The following is a 17,759-nucleotide window of genomic DNA, read 5'->3' as shown; positions in this document are numbered from 1 at the left end:
TTAGCAGTTTACATTTCATTTATCTGTACACGGCTCAGTAGAGCTTAGGTTTTTTTTTTTTTTTTTATGTATTACGTTAGCAAGATGACTTATAAAAGATCCAAAGAAAGAGTTTGAATTCCATTTGGATTTCCATCTGAGCTTTTTAAATGCTGATGCACTGGCAGGCACTTACATGAATACTTGATATTGTTCTCTGACACCATCTTAGACTAAAATACACCTTTCTTTGAGTTTTGCATACTCCATGGGAAACCACAAAATTTAAGGAGCTGCCAGATGCAAAGATCAGCAAGGCTATAAAAGAACGAACAACCCAAAGTACCAAATGTTTCTTCTCTGGTTGGAAATTTTGCACAGAGCATGAAAGATGAAAATGAGAGCAAGGGCTGCACGAAAAAAGAAATGCAGGCTTTTAAAATAAAAAGGAAATGTGAATTTTGTGAGACTATGTTCTCACCTCTCTATTGCTTTTCTCAGATGCCCTTTACTTGACAATGCCCTGTTATCATGCAGTGTTTAAACAAATGATATTGGCACTCAGGCATTTTTAAAGAAAATATTCTTTCTTAAGGTAGTTGAAAACTACATGAAAGAAAATTTTAAAAAAGATTTGCACATACAGTGAAAACATTTTGCCTGTTAAACATTTCTGTCAGATATTTGTATCAACTTTGTTCAAAGCAGTAGTTGCTCTGCATATATATTCTTGCACACTTTTTTAATGTTGTTTTTAAAGTCTTTGATGGGAAATAAATTTAACCTTATCCAAAATGCATTTTTTTATCATATAGGCTGGATATATTAGAACACTGTGATGAAGATCTGAAATGAAGTTTTTAATTAGAGAAAAGGAATGTACTTTAAAAGTGAAGTAGCCTTGGGCTTCCCTGGTGGCGCAGCGGTTGAGAGTCTGCCTGCCAATGCAAGGGACACGGGTTCGTGCCCCGGTCCAGGAAGATCCCACATGCCGCGGAGCGGCTGGGCCCGTGAGCCATGGCCGCTGAACCTGTGCGTCCGGAGCCTGTGCTCTGCAACGGGAGAGGCCACAACAGTGAGAGGCCCGGTACCGCCAAAAAAAAAAAAAAAAAGTGAAGTAGTTTTAAAAAATTCCATATATCATGTGGAAATGACAAATGAGAAATTTTTAGTTCATACTCTTAATTAAAAGAAGCAGATAGTTTCTTGTACGTTTTGCTTACTTTTAGGGCAGTAGGCCTCTACTCCAACTCCTGGAGATTAATCATGATTTCTTGAATTCAGGTAATCCCTAAATTCTTCACTAGTGATTGGATACACAATCAGGGTACAGTGGTAGGTAGGTGAGTGATTCAGTTCTGGCCAATGAAATGTAAAGAGATGTCTGCTAAAGTGGGGAGTCTCTGGAAAGGCATTGATTTCCTGATAGCAAGGGCAGATATGACTTCCTTCTCAACCCCCTCTTCCAGCCTTAAGCAAAATCTTAATGCCTGAAGCTCGAGTGGCTATATTTTGGTCGAGAGGCAACAGTAGCAGGAGGATAAAAAGTCAACAGGCTAAGGATAATGATCTGCAAATAGAAAGTGCCTGTGTCTTGACAGAATTCTCAAGCAGCTAATCACATAAGACACTGCTTATTTTGGGACTTCTTAGATATGAAAAATAAACCTTTTCTGATTAAGTCAATATTAGTTTACCTTCCTATTTTTTGAGGCTGAGAATATCCCTAACTAATATGAGTAGCTTCTGTTGATCCCACTATATTTTATTATTTTTTTATTTTTTATTTTTTAATTTTTTGTGGTACGCGGGCCTTTCACTGTTGTGGCCTCTCCCGTTGCGGATCACAGGCTCTGACGCACAGGCTCAGCGGCCATGGATCACAGGCCCAGCCGCTCTGCGGCATGTGGGATCTTACCGGACCGGGGCACAAACCCATGTCCCCTGCATCGTCAGGCAGACTCTCAACCACTGCGCCACCAGGGAAGCCCGATCCCACTATATTTTAATTTCATTTAATCTTTAAAATTAACTTTTGGGAGATACAGCTCTGTGAATTATATAAATTTGGGTAAACACTTCCACAGCCAGGGTACAGAATAGCTCTGTGACTCCCAAAATCTCTCTCCTGCTATCCCTTTGTAGTAATACCCTGCCCCTACTTCTAAACTTTGGCACTCAATATTTTTTTCTCTGTCACTATAGATGTCTTTTTGAGAATATCATAAAAATGGAATTGTAAAGTACACAGCCTTATGAGACTGGCTTAATTTACTCACCATGATGTTTTTGAGAGTCATTCAAAACATTGTATTAAGTTTGTTCTTTTTTACTGCTGAGTTCATTGCATAGATGTACCACAGTTTGTTTAATCATTAACCTATTAAAGGACACTAGGTTGTTCCCAGTTTTAGAGGATTATAAGTAGAACTGTTGAAAACATTTATGAAAATGTTTTTATGTAAATGTATGTTTTCATTACTCTAGGGTAAATACTTAGGAGTGGAAGTGCTAGGTTGTATGGTAAATATATACATATTTCACTTTGTAAGAAACTGTCAAACTGTTTTCCAGAATGGCTGTTTCACTTTGCATTCTCACAGCAATGCATGAGAGTTTCAGTTGTTCCACATCCAAACTAGTGCTCGATATTGTCAAAAATTTAAAATTTTAAATCATTTTAATATGTAATAATCACTGTATATCTCTTCATTTATTTAGGACATCTTTAATTTTTTCATCAGTGTTTTTCAGTTTTCAGCATTCAGATGTTTTATTGGCTTCATACTTAATAATTTCATACTTTTGGAGATATTGTACATAATACCGTTTTTTAATTTTGGTTTATAATTGTTCCAATTTCTAATTGCTGATATATAGAAATACAATCGATATGTGTTTTCCTTATATCATGTGATGTTACTTTACTTACTAATTAGTTCTAGGAGTTTTAAAAATAAATTTTTTATGATATTTTTTACATAGACAATCATGTTATCATTGAGTAGGAAGAATCTTATTTCTTCCCTTCCAATCTGTATACCTTTAATTTCTATTTCTTGTCTTGTTGCACTGGTTAGGACTTCTAGAAAGATGTTGAATAGGAGTGGTGAGAACTGACATCCTTGTCTTGTTCCCAGTGTTAGGGGAAAATCATTCAGTTTTTCACCTTTAAGTAAGATACTTGCTGTAGGTTTTTTTGTGAATACTTTAAAAAATAAGACTGAAGAAATTCCTTTCTATTAGTTAGCTGAGAGTTTTTATCATGAATAAATTTTGAATTTTGTCAAATGCTTTTTCTGCATGAAGTGATATAATTTTTTCTCTACTATTAATGTGGTGGATTATACTGATTGATTTTCAGATATTGAACCAGGCTTTGCATCCTAAATATAATTCTCCACTTGGTTGTGGTTTACTATTCTTTTAATATATTGCTAGATTTAATTTGTGAATATTTTGCTGAGAATTTTTTCTCTTCTTTACTCATGAGGAATACTGGTAGGTAGTTGTCTCTCTTATCCTATCTTTGCCCAGTTGTAGTGTCAGATTAATGCTGGGCTTCATAAAATAAGTTGGGAAGTAGTCTCTACTCTTCTGTTTTCAGGAAGATATTTTATGGGATTAATGTTATTTCTTCCTTAACTGTTTGGTAGAAGTCACCAGTAAAACAATTCAGACCTGTAGATTTCTTTTTAAGAAGATTTTAAACTGTTGATTCAATTTTTTTAGTAGTTATAAAACTGTTCAGATTATTTATTTACTTTTAGATTAGTTTCGGTAGTTTACGGTTTTCAAAGAATTGGTCCATTTTATCTAAGTTGTTGAATTTATGTGCATAGAGTTATTTATAATGTCCCATAATTGCCATTTTAATGTCTACATGCTCTGTAGTGATATCCTTTCTCTTTTTCTCCACATTGGGAATTTTTGTCTTCTGTCTTTTTTTTTTTGTGAGTCTTACTAGAACTTTATCAATTTTATTGATCAGTTTTTAGGTTCATTGATTTCCTCTATTGTTTTTGTTTTCTATTTCATTAATTTCTATTTCTATTTTCTATTCTATTTAAGATAGTAGTTCCCAGCTTTTTCAAATATGAAGCATGTTTTAACCAATCCATTTTTTAATTTTTAAATTCTTGACATTATAGAACTATACTGACATTTATTAACATTCCACTCTTACATTCCTTATCCACAAACAGAAATAAAATTCATGAGCCAAAAACCAAAAACAAAGCTAAAAATAGGGAAAAGATTATAAAACTAAATATGGATCCCAGCAATAACAGCTGAACAGAGAATGTGGTTTTTAAATTAGAAGGTGATAAAGTTGTGTAGAAACTGAACACTTAGAAATTATTTAAAACTTGGAATCACTGACCAGAAATCACACAATTGGATCATGGGAGAACAGCAGAAAGGGCTTATGAATGAACCTAGACTGTTCTAGCTGCACCCAGGCTCTTCTCAGAGGAAAGCCTGGCATTGATTAGATACTGGGCTAGACTAATACTGTCAGCAGAACCAGTGATAGTAACCTGCCTACCAGAAGAGCTTTCCACTGGATTGGCAATTTTGATCTGGGCCCCAGACATCTGGTGGATCTCATTAATGTTGGTGCCTTGGCACCCGATTATACAGCCAATTAAATTATTTGGAAAGGTGAGTTCATGGATGGTTTTAGTAGATGCATCCATACTTGCCTAAGAGCCTTTCATCTCTGGAGAGCTTTTAATTTTATTTCTTACTTTCTTCTGCTTTCTTTGGCTTTATACAGCTCCTCTTTTTCTAGTCTTTTAGAATGGAAGCTTAGGTTATTGATGTTTTTCTATTCTAATATAAACATTTAATACTATAAGTTTCCCTTTAAGCACTCCCTAACCTGCATCTGATAAGTTTTGATAATATGTAGATTCATTTCCATTTAGTTCAGATTATTTCCAAATTTTCCTTGAAGCTTACTCTTAGAACCATGGATTATTTAAAAATGGGTTGTTTAGTTGTCAAATGTTGGATATTTTAACATTGTATCTTTAAATTATTGATTTTAGTTTAATTCCATGATGGACAGAGAACACACTTTGTATGATTTCATTTCCTTTAAATCTGTTAAGATTTGCTTTATGGTTCAGGGTATGTTATATTTTAGCAATTGTTCCATGTGCATTTGAAAAGAATGGGTATTATGCCTATATTGAAGGAATGTTCTGTAGATTGCAGCTTACATCCTATCGGTTGATGGTGTTAATCAGTACTATAACCTTGCTGATTTTCTGTTTGCTAGTTCTATTGATCAATAAGAAACTACCGTTGAAGTCTTCAACTCTATCAGTGAGTTTGTCTAATTTCTCATTTTTTTAAATAAATAAATTTATATATTTATTTATTTATTTTTGGCTGCATTGGGTCTCCGTTGCTGTGCATGTGCTTCCTCTAGTTGTGGCGAGTGAGGGCTACTATTCAATGTGGTGTGCGGGCTTCTCATTGCAGTGGCTTCTCTTGTTGTGGAGCATGGGCTCTAGGCACGTAGGCTTCAGTAGTTGTGGCACACGGGTTCAGTAGTTGTGGGTTGCGGGCTCTAGAGCACAGGCTCAGTAGTTGTGGCGCACAGGCTTAGTTCCTTCATGACATGTGGGATCCTCCCAGACCAGGGATCGAAACTGTGTTCCCTGCATTGGCAGGCTGATTCTTAACTACTGTGCCACCAGGGAAATCCTTCTAATTTCTCATTTTACTTTTGCTAGTTTTTCATGTAATTGAAGGTATATGGTGAGATGAATACACATTTAGGACTGTTAAGTTTTCTTGCTGAATTGATTCTTTTGTCATCATGTAATGTCCTTGTTTATTCCAATGCTTCTCTTTGCTTTGAAGTCTACTTTGTTTGATATGAATATAATCACTCCATCTTTCTTTTGATTAATTTTTGCATGGTATATATTTTTCCATCCTATTACTTTTTTTTTTTTTTTTTTTTGCGGTACGCGGGCCTCTCACTGTTGTGGCCTCTCCCATTGTGGAGCACAGGTTCTGGACGCGCAGGCTCAGCGGCCATGGCTCATGGGCCCAGCCGCTCCACGGCACGTGGGACCTTCCCGGACCAGGGCACGAACCCGTGTCCCCTGCATCGGCAGGCGGACTCTCAACCACTGCGCCACCAGGGAAGCCCCATCCTATTACTTTTAATTCACCTATAACATTATATTCGAAGTGAGATAATTGCACAGAGCATAGAATTGAGTCATTTTATTTCAAATCCTTATTGACAATCAGTGTCCTTTATGTAGTGTTTAGATCATTTATATTTAATGTTACTATTTATACATTTGTAATTAGGGCTTCCATTTTATTATTTGTTTTCTGATAGTTTCTTTCAGTTTTAGTTTCTCTATCTCCCCTTGCTTTTATTTGAACATTTTTTAAACTGTTTTATTTTATGTATTGTATTTATATTTCTTTGAATGGATTTTTTAATTGGTTGCTCTAGGGTTTAAAAATACATACTTAAATTTTTATAGTTATCAGAAATGTAGTTTTTTCTTTCAACCATCAAATATATATTAAAGAATTCGAGAGGGAAAAGAATAGTTTAATATATTAACCCAGCTATTAACTACATTGCTTTTCTTTTATTCCTAATATTTAAAACTTCCTTTCTGGTATTATTTCCCTCTGCCTGCAGTGCTTCCTTTAGTAATTATTTTAAAGCAGGTCTGTTAGCTCTGAATTTTCTACGTCCTTTTTTTTTTTTTCTTAAACATCTTTATTGGAGTATAGTTGCTTTACAATGTTGTGTTAGTTTGGTCTGTATAACAAAGTGAATCAGCTATATGTATGCATATATCCCCATATCCCCTCCCTCTTGCGTCTCTCTCCCACCCTCCCTACCCCACCCCTCTAGGTGGTCACAAAGCACCGAGCTGATGTCCCTGTGCTCTGCAGCTGCTTCCCACTAGCTATCTATTTTACATTTGATAGTGTATATATGTCCATGCCACTCTTTCACTTCGTCCCAGCTTACCCTTCCCCCTCCCTGTGTCCTCAAGTCCATTCTCTATGTCTGAGTCTCTATTCCTGTCCAGCCCCTAGGTTCATCAGAACCATTTTTTTTTTATTCCATATATATGAGTTAGCATGTGGTATTTGTTTTTCTCTTTCTGACTTATTTCACTCTGTATAGCAGACTCTAGGTCCATCCAGCTCACTACAAATAACTCAATTTCGTTTCATTTTATGGCTGAGTAATATTCCATTCTGTACATGTACCACATCTTCTTTACCCATTCATCTGTCGATGGACATTTAGGTTGCTTCCCTCTCCTGGCTATTTAAGTTTTTCTTCATTTGTGAATGTCTCTATTTCACCTTTTTATTTATAGGATACTTTTGCTGACTATAGATGTCTCGACTGCAATTTTTTTTTTCTTTCAGTAATTAAATGTCATTCCACTTCCTTCTGGCTTTCATGTTTCTGATGAGAAATCCTCGACTTTCTCAAATCATTTTTCTGTTAGAAGTAATGTAACATTTTCCTGTGGCTGTGTTTTATCTTTGGTTTTCAACAGTTTGATTATGATATGTCTCGATCACGGATTTCTTTGGGTTAATACTGTTTTTTTTTTTTTAGCTTCTTGAATTTGTATGTTTAAATTTTACTAAATTTGAGATGTTTTCATCTATTATTTCTTTAAACATATTTTCTGCACCAACTTTTCTCCCCCGTTTCTGAGACTTTTATGACAAAAACGTTAGACCTTTTGGTGTTTCCCCACAGGGCCATGAGTCTCTGGTCAAGTTTTTAAAAAATGTTTTCTCTCTGTTAAGGAAAATGCATAATTTCTGTTGATCACTTTTAAAGTTTATTTACTCTTTCCTCTATCAGCTCTGTCTTATTACTGGGCCCATCAAATGATATTTTAAAATTTTGATTATTGTTTCAGTTAGAAAATTTCAGTTTGATTTTTCTATGTAACTTCTGTTTCTTTGTAGTGTCTTTCTAGCTTTCCATTCATTTCAAGAGTTTTTGTCTTTATTTTTTTGCAAGTTTTAAAACAATATCTTCATTAAAATCTTTGTCAAGCAAGTCCTGTCAATTTGGTGTTGGCATATGTTGATTGTCTTTTTCCATGCAAATTGAGATTTTCCTGGTTCTTCATATCCAAGTAATTTTGGATTGTATCATGGACATTTTGCTTTTTGTATTACGAGACATCAAGTCTCTTAAAATTAATTGGGAATGTTTACATTTTTGTTTTAGCAGGAAAGACACATGATGCCACTCAGATCACAAGTTCCAATTTGGCCTCCTTTTGATTGTGGTTACAATATCAGTTCTGTTTTTAAAGCATTTTCAGTGCTATTTGTATCTGCCCCGTGTGTATGCTACCCAGTGGCCAGTCTGAGATCTAGACAGTGTTCTATATCTTACTTCTTTTCAAAGTCTATGGTATACTGTTTAGGGTTAAAATCATATATGCACAGCTCAGTGGTGAGTTCAGTAGATCATAAGCTCATTTATAAGGATTATTTCCCAATATTCTCCCTCTTTGTAATTGTACTGGTACTTTCTGATTCCCTGGGAATCCTCTGGCTTGAAGTATGGCATTTTGTTTACCCTGTTCTTCCATTCATTTCCCTACCTGAATGTAATCATGTCTGGAGCCAAACAGTGGAATAATAAAGAGACATAAAAGCAGTCGGTATACTCCCCACATTTTGGGTCCATGGTTCCATTTATCAGAGGGAATATTTCCCCTCCCCCATAGTTTTAAGCCCTCATGAGTCATCATGGGCTGGGGCAAGAGACAATGAGAAGAAAAGAGAGAACTGTCTACTTCTCTCTCTGAGCATTAGGCCCCTTCCCTAATCCTCCCACCAGGCTTGAAGGCTTCTCCTCAGCTTCTTGTTTGTGCTGATGCCCACTTGCCGATTTGGGACTTAATTGAAACCAGATAAGAGAATACTGATAGCAGATAGCTGCTTCATCCATTATGTCTAGGATTTATAGATGTATTCAGTAAGAGAGGCAAGATGAAGGGTGCTTGCAGCATCTTACCTGAAACTAGAAAATAATCTCTTTATATTTTATTATATTTATTTTATTTCTAAAAAACCTGTTGTTCTGTGGTTAATACTTTTTCTGAGTCCAGTCATTCAAAACTAACAGTTAAACTTGCATTCCAATAGGCAATCACCCTGCAGATGCATATCACATCAGGCCAACCAGGAATCATAAATTCATATTCAGAGGGAAGGCAAGGTTGGTGGTAAGTCTGATTTACAGAAATTAATCATTATAACCTCTTCCCATTCCTACCTCTTTAATGGTATTACCATGTGTATCATTCTATTTTAATAACAGCTATGATGACTGGTATTTACCATGTAAGTACTTTTCTTGCTTTATATAATTTGATATTTATTATTAACAGCATGCAATTGAATGATATTATTTGAGATGGAAAAATTGGAGTTTGAGAAATTTAAATAATGCCTCCAATATCAGACAGCTGGAAAAAAAATGTGCTACCAGGGTTCAAACTCTAGGTCTGAACCTAGAAATAAATGCTGGTGTCAAGCAAGCTATTTGACACCAGGATTTATTCTCTTGATCATTCTGTGCTGTTTATCTCATATATAACTCATGCTATTCCATAAGAACAATCAAGCTATATATTACTAAAATTGAAGTGTGATACATTTTCTGCTATAGTTCTGGCTAATTAAATCTACTCGATTAATAAGGAATTTTCGTATTACTAGAATGACAAAAATATTGGAGTGCTTCCATATAGAAAATGTTATAAAAATTGTCATTAAACTAATTATAGAATATGTCGGTCAATTCTTGCTGTATAACAAGCTCTTGCTTTCTTTTTCATACCTTCTCCAACTTACTTCTTTCAAGTCACTGTATTAAATTATGTTTGTGACACTTTCAGGCATTATGTCCTCTGGTGTACATCACATCAATAAAAAAAGCGATAAAGATAAAAGCAATAAAGATCTCTAATACAGTCTAGTGTGTTATAATACAGTTTGACACACCATCTAATAATGATGTTGAAGATTCTGGCCAGCCAAATGGCTGCATGGTCATTGAAGTTTGTTCAGCCACTGATCTGTTCAGCATAAAGTAACTGGAGGGTGTTACATTTGTCAAAATCTACCTTCTTCAAGAAACCATTAGGTAGAAGAAAGGAAAACTTGCTCTTCCATATATGCGGTATCTTTCTGTCTCCCTCTCTTCACACACATGCACACACACACACATGTGCGCACACACATACAATATTATTGTGATTAATAGCGCAGATACGTAGTCAATGCACTTAGGTTGAATTCCATTCTAGCCATCTAATAGCTGAGTGACCTTGGGTAAGATATTTATCTCGATGAACATTAGTACTCTCATCTACAAAATGGGGAAGATGATATTACCTTTCTCACAGTTTTGAGCACTAAATAATATATTACATAAAAAACATGGCCTCGATGTTGTGTAATCTTTCTAAATTTCATTATCTGTTATATGCATTTTGCTCTGAATTTTTTATGTTGCATTAGTGAGTATTTTTACCATCATTGGAGCATTGCATTATTTCCATGAAGGCAAGTAATTTTATATATATATATATATATATATATATATATATATATATATATATATGAAGTATGATGGTTGATTGAATAAAGGGAAAAAACATTTTGTTATTTCTTGGGGTTTGTCAAAGTCTGGCATCAAAAAATCAAATGCCCTCAGAAAGTGCCAGGGAGATTATGCATATGTGTGAGTCAGGCTAGAGTAAAAAATGGGAAGTGATACCAACTGTAGCACACTGGTGCATACATGACCCTTGTAAAGGCATTTAATTTTACAGACACATCTGTCTGCAGGCATTCCACCTATGAGCCTTGGGTTTGCAGCCCTTGATGTTGGAGCAGTGGGAAATCCCTGAGTTATACAATCAATGCTGTCAATGTGGTATTTGAAAAAACATTTCAGTGAAAGAAGAGAATAATAAAAATTATGTATTCAAAATGTGCACCTTTTAAGTTAAAATTCATAAACATGTCTTCATTGTCAGTCTTTTGAATGTGTCAGTTGTTTCTCCTTTGAGTATGCAAAGTAATGACTGTCATCTTCTGAAATAAGTCACACTGTATTGTACAGTTCTGATTTTTAGTTTCATGAAAATTATATGGGAAATTGAAGTCAGTTGTGAAATAATCTGAAGGCAGAATCTTTCTAGATTTCATGATTTTCCTCCCAATATTAATCATACCTAATTTGATGGCATCTTTATTTTTTATGATTGCAAATTTATCAAAAATTTCCAAAACCTTCAGAAGAACTTTGACAGAAGTAACAACATTATTTATTTGGAAGATCACATTTATTTGTTTAGAAAATATTTAATTACATTTTATAATTTCAATGACAAGTCAAGGGAAATAGACAGTTTTAGAATGATACAATTGCCTCTATTTATATTAGCGGTCTCCATCCTTTTTGGCACCACGGACCGGTTTCGTGGAAGACAATTTTTCCACAGATGGGGCAGGGGGAGGGGGATGGTTCAGGTGGTAATGCGAGTGATGGGGAGTGGCAGATGAAGCTTCACTCCCTCGCCTGCCGCTCACCTCCTGCTCTGCGTCCCAGCCTGCCAACGGGTCTGCGGCCTGGAGGTTGACCTCTGATTTATATTATTTATGCTTTCTCTCTCTCTCTCTCTCTCTCTCTCTCTTTCTCTCTCTCGCTCTCTCTTTCTCTCTCTCTCTCTCTCTCTCTCTCTCTCTTTCTCTCTCTCGCTCTCTCTTTCTCTCTCTCTCTCTCTCTCTCTATATATATATATATATATATTCTTTCATATATATTCTCTCGTATATATTTTTCACACACACATACATACTAGTTTTTACTAGGAGTGGGATAGAAAACTAGATATGATATTTATTATTATAAAGAGCTATTGCCCTGTAATAATGAAACATGAAGTCAGCTTAAAATTCCATATATTTTAACTTGAAACTTTGGAAGTCACAATAATCTAAACCTTCTTTAAAATACCTTCCATTTAAATTTATGAGGAAGTCATGCTAATTTTATTTTAAAACAATTCATCAATCACCCTTTTTTAGATTTATAAGACTTGTCAGTTAATGAACAATATTTTATTGAACACCTTATCTGTTAGACAACACTGTGCTAGTCTCTGAGCACACGACAATGAACAAGGTAGAATTAGCTCCTGGCCTCACGGTACTTACAAGAAGAATGCTATTAAAGTAATAATTGTAAGAGCTATGTATGATATGTAGAAGTACAGGATGATTTGGTAGTCTTAGATATGAGAGTTGGAAGAGATGTTAAAGACGGTATCTATACCTAAAATCTCTGGTAAGTGGTCGTTTGGCCTGTGATTGAACTCTCATGATGGGAAAGCCATAGTCAGTTACCTAGTCCATTTGTTCCTGAAAAAAAATCAACAATTTGTAGCTGGAAAACTTGGGCTACCCCCCCTCATTGTATCTGAGCACAGTGCTGAGATAGATGACAAAATGCTTGAAAAAAACTATGTGCCACCGTATGCTATAGCCTTAAATTCCTTGACTCTTGTGGAAATAAATTTTCAATACTATAGCAGGTTCCATTACTATGTCAACATTTTAGGAATGGGGCTTTCTTCTATGTGTCTGATTTCTAAACCATATATCTGAGAATCAAATTTCTTTTCTTAAATCATTTATTCCTTGTAGTAATGTAACCATGCCTTATTCTTTATATAAAAAGGTCCTGATTCTCTTGCTTTCCTAATGGCACAGTGGTAGGACTGCAATGTCAGATTCAAATTTGTTATTGCTCTCTTGATTATCTCAGTCAGAGAATAATAAAGTATGTGGTGTTCATATGTAGTGACCTTGCAAAGGAATTTGTTCTATAGCCCCAAACAACAGTCATTTGTTGTTTAGAGTGAGTCATTAATTTTATCTGACAGATTGAAGATGGTATGGGAATTAAGGTGCAGCCTGCAGACCACCTGTCTTGGATGACTTAACCAATGACATCATTTTGCTTTCCACTGTCCAATCACATTTGTTCTAATCTCTGACCAGTGCATGCCAGCTCCAGAAGATAGTTTTCCAAATGACCTGAATCATGACTAATAACATTTATATCTGAGGTTTCCATCTGTCCTGCATGATAAATGGAGGTTGAAGCTGATTAATATTTTAAAATCTGCATTCACAGCTACTCGGGGGAAATAACCAGAAAGTCATAATTGATTGAATAGGACTTGTTTCATATGTGCTGTAAATTGTTTTTCTCTCTCTTAAAAATTTGCGTCTTTGTTTTTAGGAAGAGCCCCAATGAATAAGATACTCCTTTATCCATGTATCTTTCCAGTTTATTGCAATTATGTTGGCTGAATTGTGTCTTAATTTTAAGCTATTTCACCAGGTATTATGTTATTTGTTTAATAGCCTCTACTAAAATGATGATGTTGATATGAATGAAAGACATTTCAGCAGCACTCAGGGCTGCTGAGAGTAGCATGCTAATTAGGCTTTATGATTGACTGACCTCTCCAGTCAACATAAATGAATCTGGGAAGGGAAAGATAGACCTGGTTTCTTTCTGTCCAGAAAATAAGGCATTACAGAAATATTTTTAAGGTTTATGCAAGCATACATAAATTTCCCATAAATAGAAGAAGTGTATTAATGAAAAGAGAGAAAAAGAGGGGGAACATAAAGCTAAATATTATTAATATTTATTTATTTACTTTAAAGTTTTCTTTTTTTAAATTTTTTTATTTATCTATTTTTTGGCTGCATCATGCCTTCGTTGCTGCGCATGGGCTTTCTCTAGTTGTGGCGAGTTGGGGCTACTCTTCATTGCGGTGTGCAGGCTTCTTATTGCAGTGGCTTCTCTTGTTGCAGAGCATGGGCTCTAGGTGCATGGGCTTCAGTAGTTGCAGCACACAGGCTCAGTAGTTGTGGCACGTGGGCTCAGTAGTTGCAGCGTGCGGGCTCTAGGGAACGCAAGCTTCAGTAGTTGTGGTGTGTGGTCTCAGTAGTTGTGGCTTGCAGGCTCTAGAGCGCAGGCTCAGTAGTTGTGGCGCATGGGCTTAGTTGTTCCACAGCACGTGAGATCTTCCTGGACCAGGGATTGAACCTGTGTCCCCTGCATTGGCAGGAGGATTCTTAACCACTGTGCCACCAGGGAAGTCACTAAATATTATTATTATTACTGATTTGCCATTTATGTCTGATAGTAAAGTGATCATTATTTAGTCTAGTAACCAATTGATATTTAGTGAGGGCCCACTTTACTTAAGATAGTGGGAATAAGAGAGGTACACTCCCTGAACTAAAGGTTCACACAGTGAAGTTGAGAATACAAATATTTATCAATTTAGGAAGAGTCTACAGGATATGTGAACAGAGTAATGAAACTAACACCAGGGAATCAAGAGAGGCCTCTCTGAGGGAACAATGGCTAGACTGAGATCTGAATGGTAAACAGGACTTTAGTGGCTCATCTGTACATGCGCAGCACCTCTCCTTATTTTATGTGTTCAGAGATAGTACCTTTCTCCATCAGGAATGCCATTCTTTCCCACAGCGGTCAGAAACTTCTGGTTCTGGGTCTGAATCAAGATTACAGAGTAGGAAGATCCTGAGCTCACCTCCTCCCATGGGCACACCAAAATTGCAACTACTTACAGAGCAACCATCTGTGAGAATGACCTGAAGAGTAGAAAGAAAAGATGTTCCACAACTAAAGATTAAAAGAAAGGGCCACAATAAAATGGGTAGGAGAGGTGGGGATATGAGCTAGTCAGGACCTCCCACCCCCCCGCAGTGCTGTGAACCACAAAAGTAGAAGGAAAATTACAACAACAGAGGTCCTCCTTGAGGAGTGGGGAGTCTGATTCCCACATCAGGCTCACCAGCCTGGGAGTCCTGTACCAGGAATATGAACCCCCAAAATGCCGGGCTTTGAAAACCAGCAGGGCTTACATTCAGGAGAGCCAAACAGCTGTGGAAAACTGAGACTCCTCTCTTAAAGGGCACATGCAGAAGCTCTCTCACTTTGAGTCCCAGTGCAGAGGCAGCAGTTTGAAAGGTGCCACTTGCTGATCTTGAAGAGAGGTAGGAGGCAGCTGGAACGCCCCCTGGGGACTGAGATTCTGTCAGCAGCCATTTTTGTGATCTCATTCTATCTTGCAGACAACTGCACTGGGGGGGGGGTGCCATTTTGGAATACTCCCCCTAGACTATTACCTCCAGGGACCTGCCCCACCCACCAGTGTGCCTGCAGTGGTTATATAACACCAGGTCACAACGGTCATGCTAGGGTCTTGCCCGCCCACCAGCACACCTGCAGTGACTGTGAACTGGGGATCTCTGCCCACTAGCAGCAGTAACATAACACTGTTCCTTACAACTAGTCACTTTGGGGGCCTACTCCACTTGCAGTATTCCTACAGCAGTCACACACACCACAGTCATGCAGCCAGCAGGGCCAGGTGTCAGCCCTGCATACCTATGTTCCTGCAGCACTCAGCACCAACACAACAGAAAGGTGCATGCAGCTCTCACATAGGGAGCACTCTTTACGCATCTGGCTCTAGTGGCTAGAGGGGGGCATGCTACTGGGTCCCAGAGGACATATACTACATAAGGCCACTTCTCCAAGGTTGAGAGATGTAAGAGACTTACCAAATACAAAGAAGTAAACACAGAATTAGGCAAAATGAGGATACAGAAGAATATGTTCCAAATGAAAGAGCAAGACAAAAACATCAGAAAAAGAACTAAAGAAATGGAGATGAGTAATCCACTCAAAAAAAAGGTTCAAGGTAATGATCATAAATATGTTCACAGAACTTGGGAAAAGAATGGATAAACACAGTGAGAACTTCAACAAAGAGAAAATACATAAAAGAATCAATCAGAGTTGAAGAATACAACTGAAATGAAAAAGTACACTAGAGGAATCAACAGTAGGTTAGATGATATAGAAGAATGGATCAGTGATCTAGAAGATGGATTAGTGGAAATAACCCAAGCTGCAAAGCAAAAAGAATTTTAAAAAATGAGGATAGTTTAAAGGACTTTGGGAACAACATCAAGTGCACTAACACTCACATTATAGGGGTCTTGGAAGGAGAAGAGATAGAGAAAGGGGCAGAGAATTTTTTGAGTAAATAATAGCTGAAAACACCCTTAACTTGGCAAGGAAACAGACATCTAGGTCCAGGAACCACAGAGAGTCCAAAACAAGATGAACCTAGAGGTCCACACAAAGACATTATAATTAAAATGGAAAAAATTGAAGATAAAGAGAATCTTAAAAGCAGCAAGGGAAACACAGCTAGTTATGTTTAAGGGAGCTCCTAGAAGACCATAAGCTGACTTTTCAGCAGAAACTTTGTAGGCTAGAAGGGAGTGGCATGATATATTCAAATTAGTGATAGGAAAAACAAATCTACAACCAAGAAGACTCTACTTGGCAAGATTATCATTTAGAGTTTTACAGACAAGCAAAAGCTAGACAAGTTCATCACTAAATTGGTCTTACAAGAAATGTTGACAGGATTATTCTAAGTGGAGAAGAGAAGGCTACAATTAGAAATATGAAAATTATGAAAGAAAAACTCTCACTGGTAAAGGCAAACATACAGTAAAGGTAGTCAACCACTTATAAAACTAGTAGGAAGGTTAAAAGACAAAAGTAGTAAAAGCATCTATACCTATAATAAGTACTTAAAGGATATGCAAAGTAAAAACATGTAAAATATAACATCAAAAACATAAAACTTGGGGAGGGGAATGAAAATGTGGGGTTTTTAGAACACATTTGAACTTGAGATCAACTTAAAATAGACAACTATATATATATGTCATATATATGTCATTATTTATAAAGTTCATGGTAATCACAAACTAAAAACCTACAATAGATATAGAAAAGATAAAGAGAAAGGAATCCAAACATAACATTAAAGATAGTCATCAAATCACAAGGGAAGAGAGCAAGAAAACAAGAAAGAAATAGAGAAGATCTACACAAATAATCAGAAAACAATGAACAAAGTGGCAATAAATATGTATGTATCAATAATTACTTTAAATGTAAATGGACTAAATGCTCCAATCAAAAGACATAGTATGGCTGAATGGATAAACATGACCCATATATATTCTGCCTACAAGAGACTTGCTTCAGATCTTGAGACATTCACAGACTGAAAGTAAAGGCATGGAAAAAGATATTCCATGTAAATAGAAATGAAAAGAAAGCTGGGGTAGCAATACTTATATCAGACAAAATAGACTTTAAAACCAGAATGTAATAAGAGACAAAGGAGAGCATTACATAATGATAAAGGGATCAATCTAACAAGAGGATATAATACTTATAAACATCTGTGTATCCAGCATAGGTATGCCTAAATACATACAGAAAATCATTAAGGAAAACTTGGCCTTGAATGACACATAATATAAGATCGACTTAATAGATATATATAGAACAGTCCATTCAAATAGTAGAATACCCATTCTTTTCAAATGCAGACAGAACATTCTCCAGGATAGATAACATGCTAGGACACAAAACAATTTTCAGTAAATTTAAGAAAATGAAATCATATCAAGCATCTTTTCTGACCATAATGGTATGAAGCTAGAAGTCAATCACAAGAAGAAAAATGGAAAAACAAACAAACAAACATGCTACTAAACAATCAAAGAGTCAATGAAGA

This window comes from Pseudorca crassidens, chromosome 3, assembly GCF_039906515.1.
Source record: "Pseudorca crassidens isolate mPseCra1 chromosome 3, mPseCra1.hap1, whole genome shotgun sequence".
NCBI lineage: Eukaryota > Metazoa > Chordata > Mammalia > Artiodactyla > Delphinidae > Pseudorca > Pseudorca crassidens.
The sequence above is the reverse complement of the archived record's forward strand: the minus strand, read 5'-3'. Positions refer to the sequence as shown.